Source organism: Etheostoma spectabile, chromosome 21 (assembly GCF_008692095.1).
Source record: "Etheostoma spectabile isolate EspeVRDwgs_2016 chromosome 21, UIUC_Espe_1.0, whole genome shotgun sequence".
In the NCBI taxonomy this organism is placed as follows: Eukaryota; Metazoa; Chordata; class Actinopteri; order Perciformes; family Percidae; genus Etheostoma; species Etheostoma spectabile.
This window is the reverse complement of record NC_045753.1, coordinates 10,623,566-10,628,433: the sequence shown is the minus strand read 5'-3', so window position 1 is coordinate 10,628,433 and position 4,868 is coordinate 10,623,566.

Genomic DNA, 4,868 nt, shown 5'->3' with positions numbered 1-4,868 from the left:
TAGTGCTGCGTTCACGTGCTCAACGTTTTCAGCGTAATTTCTCCCAGAGTCTCATCAAACAAGAAACCTATCGGGCCTGGTGCTGCGTTCAGGTGCTCACAGATTTCAGTTTCAATTCACTATATATCGGCAGTCTGGAAACCTATTTGTCCAGGTGTTTCACGATTTACAATTTGTATTTAATATTACATTAGGTTTTTCTTTTTATAACACGCTGTGTAATGGGATTTACTGCATGATGCCAGAGGTAGAATGTCAGTCAAGTTGGCTATATTTAATTAAAGTACATACTTTAATTAGTACATACTGTGTTAAAGTACGCCTACTTGTGCATTTATGGAGGATATATTTTTATTTATAATTAAAATTATAAGTTTAAATTGAAAATTACATACATAGATTACTTCAGTCCTAGGAATAATCAGGCCTAAATAGAGTAAAAAGGCACAAAAGTTAATTTAGGCAAAAGTTAAAAAGTTAAATAATCAAAAAAATGTTAAGTTACAAAAAAAATGAAATTTAAAATAAATGATACCACATTTTATTTTAGAAATTATGAATAAAAAATCCTCTATATACTGTTTATTTTTTACAATATCATGATTTAGGTGAATCGACTCACAACAAATGCATTCAATGACACACTGTTAGAATCAAATTCATTAAGATGCCACCCAAAAATGTTCATTACATTAATCTAATAAGCAAAAATCAGTAAAATATTACTTTTTTTACAGTGTAAATACTGTCAAGTAATTTAATTACACGATGTTAAACAGTTATTACAGGAAGAATAACATTTATAAAACTTATCAGAAGCAGTCAGTGACAACAGATGAGTGGATGAATAAATTAAAGTCCGATGCCTTAAAGGGTCTTCTGATTGTTGTTCACTTAAGTATCTTACTTTAAATTGTATTAACAGAATTGTTAATAGGCTGATATGTAAACCAAAAACAGTCTCGCACTGCCAGACCTTCCTCCACAGCGCTGTGGAGGAAGGTCTGGCTAGTCCATACAGCATTCTAGGATGGGAGAAAAATTTGCTCTGGTTTTTCAGCATTTCTTTAAACCAATCACAATCATCGTGGGCGGGGCTAAGCGCCGGACAGAGCCACGGTGCCGCTGCAAAATGGTCTCAGGAAGGAACTTGTTTTGGTGGAACATGTGTACGTTTAAAAGTAGTTTTAGTCGTGCAACAGAAACCTCAGATTGGACAGATAGTCTACCTAGTGGTCTGGATTTACCCTGCAGAGACCTGAGGACCAGGTAACCATAGTCCTCAGATTGGACAGATAGTCTAGCTAGCTGTCTGGATTTACCCTGCAGAGACCTGAGGACCAGGTAACCATAGTCCTCAGATTGGACAGATAGTCTAGCTAGCTGTCTGGATTTACCCTGCAGAGATCTGAGGACCAGGTAACCATAGTCCTCATGAAAGGTTAGAACACCAACACAAAGAAAGACAAAGGTAACGGACATCTGGCAAAATTTCCAGCGGCAACAGAGCAATCAAGGAATATAATGTAAAGATAAGATGGCCGACCGCAGAGGACAGGCAGAGGACAGGCAGAGGACATTTAGAAACCGTATCTCACTCAGAACAGCATGGATAGGTTTTTCCCCAAGTGTGTGTGTGTGTGTGTGGAAGCCCCAGAGACACTAAATAGCACCCCAAATCCCAGAAAAAGGGATTGTTTTTCATAATATGGACACTTTAAGCCAATGTGTGCTTCTTTCACCGATGTATACTGTATGTATGTATGTATGTATGTATGTTTGTATGTATGTCTGTGTAGGTTAGTTGTATGTATGTGATGTTAGTATTACTGTATGTATGTGTGTATGTATGTTGTATGTATGTATGTATGGTGTATGTAGTTAGTATGTTCTGATGTATGTATGTATGTGTGTAATGTATGTAGTGTCTGTATGTATGTAGTGTATGTAGTATTACATGTATAAGTATGTGTGTGTATGTATGTATGTTATGTTATGTATGTTGGTATGTATGTAGACGGTCGTTTGTATGTGTGGATGTATTAGTGTATGTATTAACTGTGGTGGTATGTATGTTACATGTATGTATGTTTAGTATGTGTTTATTATGTATGTGTATGTATGTAGTGTATGTATGTATGTATGTATACATGTATGTATACATGTATGTATGTATGTGTATGTATAGGATATATTTTGCATTTCTAATCCAAACAATGTCAAACTTGGCTGCAATTACTCGTGCCCTGTCATGTTTAAATCCATTGGACTAACGGCTCGAGAGATATGTGCGTCACACACACACACACACACGCACGCACGCACGCACAAACGCACGCACGCACGCACGCATATATTACAATATTACTGTCTCTGAATTACAATGCGTTACACTACTTTTGAGTTACTTTCACCTAAATAACAGTGGACGTTTGACTTGGCAGCGAGTGTGTGTATTTCTCCACCAGATTAATAAAGTCTCCTCTTCATCCACTTTAATACACCATAGATTATTCATAATATTTTGAACAATTAATCTGAATATGCAAAGTAAATAAAGCTATAAAAATAGAGAAGTAAAACGTGCAAAAGGCAAGTAGGAGAACATTGATTGATTAACAATTGATCGACAGATTAATCAACAATATAAATGTCAGTTGCAGCCCTAATCATGATATTTGGAGACTAGAAAAGAGCAGTTTCCCGCATAAAGATATTATATAAAAGATATAACTTTACACCACAGAGTCATGACGCTGTGTCTGTCTCAGAGTTTCACCGTGGACCACCGGCAGGTTTCAGGACTCTCCGAACCACCACCCTGGTTCTCCGTCCTGGAGGTGCTGCAGCCTGCGGACCCCCCGGCAGTGACCCGGGGGGTCGGGGTTCTCCTCGGGGGGGCGCGGGCTTCCTCCCCGACCGCCTGTCGTCCACGAAGGCCTCCACCCCGTCAAAGCTGCCCGTCAGCTCGGAGAGACGCTCCTTCAGCGCGTTGAACTCCTGGTAGAGATCTCCCAGGGCAACCGACAGCGGCTGGATCCTGAGGGATGGGGGGGGGGTAAGAATGTGTACTTTCTTAAGTGTACTTTATTATGTGTACTTTAATGTGGGACGGGTTCTCACCGTGCGTAGTCGGGCAGCACGGTGTTGTGGTCGTGCAGCAGCAGATCTTTGACCTGCGTCATGATGGCGTATTTCCAGTTGTCTAAAACCAGCGTGAGGTTGGAACATCCTCTGCTGGTCCCTCTCTCTGCTGCAGCATATCCACGAAGACCCCCGGGAAACACATCCACGAAGACCCCCGGGAAACACATCCAGGAAGACCCCCGGGAAACACAGAGTAGCAAGGATCAGCTCTGGGAGAGCTCTTATGCATTTTGACTTTTTCCCTTTCCTTTATTGTGCCATACATCTTTTTATATATATTTTTGGGAGGAGGACTCGGGAAAGACCCAGGACTAGGTGGAGGGATTATATCTCCAACCTGGCCTGGGAACACCTCGGGATCCCCCAGTCGGAGCTGGTTGATGTGGCTCGGGAAAGGAAAGTTTGGGGTCCCCTACTGGAGCTGCTGCCCCCGAGACCTGATACCGGATGGATGGATGGATGGATGGATGGATGGATGGATGGATGGATGCATGGATGCATGGATGGATGGATGGATGGATGGATGTTTTTGGGGCATGTTATGGGTTTACAAAGTGGAAAAAGCCCAAATTCCCCCCCAAAGGGACTTACTATCTCCAGCAGAAAATGAGCTTTTGTCACAGAAGGGCTGGACTACAATATTATATAATTTAATTTATGCTGTTTATTGATCCCTGGTGGGGAAATTACCATTTACAACAGAGCTGTTTGGAGCAGTTCTGTGGGAGATGGTAACCCCCGTTGGGCAGGATTTAGACTTCTATGCATAAAAAAAGATATATAACACAATGAAGGAAAGGGGAAAAGCCAAAAAATCATAATATGAACACTTTAATGAGCTTCAGTGGTGGAACAAAGTTATTTAAATCAACACAAATGCAGAAGAGAATTATTGTAAACGTATTTACCCTGCATGGTGGAATAATGTAGAAAAAGTAAAAATACCACTCTACCAGTCTTTCTCTGAATTGTAGTAGAGTATAAGTATATTAAAGTAACACAGATTGGAAATACTTAAGTAAAGTACATGTACGTCAAAATTGTACTTAAAAGGTCCCATGACATGGTGTTCTTTGGATGCTTTTATGTAGACCTTAGTGGTCCCCTAATACTGTATCTGAAGTCTCTTTTTCTCGACCTTAGTTGGTCCCCTAATACTGGATCTGAAGTCTCTTTTATATGACCTTAGTGTCCCTAATACTGTATCTGAAGTCTCTTTTATATAGACCTTAGTGGTCCCCTAATACTGTATCTGAAGTCTCTTTTATATAGACCTTAGTGGTCCCCTAATACGGTATCTGAAGTCTCTTTTATATAGACCTTAGTGTCCCTAATACTGTATCTAAGTCTCTTTTATATAGACCTTAGTGGTCCCTAATACTGTATCTGAAGTCTCTTTTATATAGACCTAGTGGCCCCCTAATACTGTATCTGAAGTCTCTTTTATATAGCCCCTTAGTGGTCCCCTAATACTGTATCTGAAGTCTCTTTTATTAAGACCTTAGTGGTCCCTATACTGTATCTGAAGTCCTCTTTATATAGACCAGTGGTCCTAATACTGTATCTGAAGTCTTTTTACCTTGTGGTCCCCTAATACTGGTAGTCTGCAAGGTGGCGGCTGGGGGTGTGGCTTTGACCAACTGCCAATTTGCTAGTTTAAATACCATGATGTCTCTCTCTCATGGGGGGGCCAAATTCTCTGGGCAGGCAAAGCAGAGAAA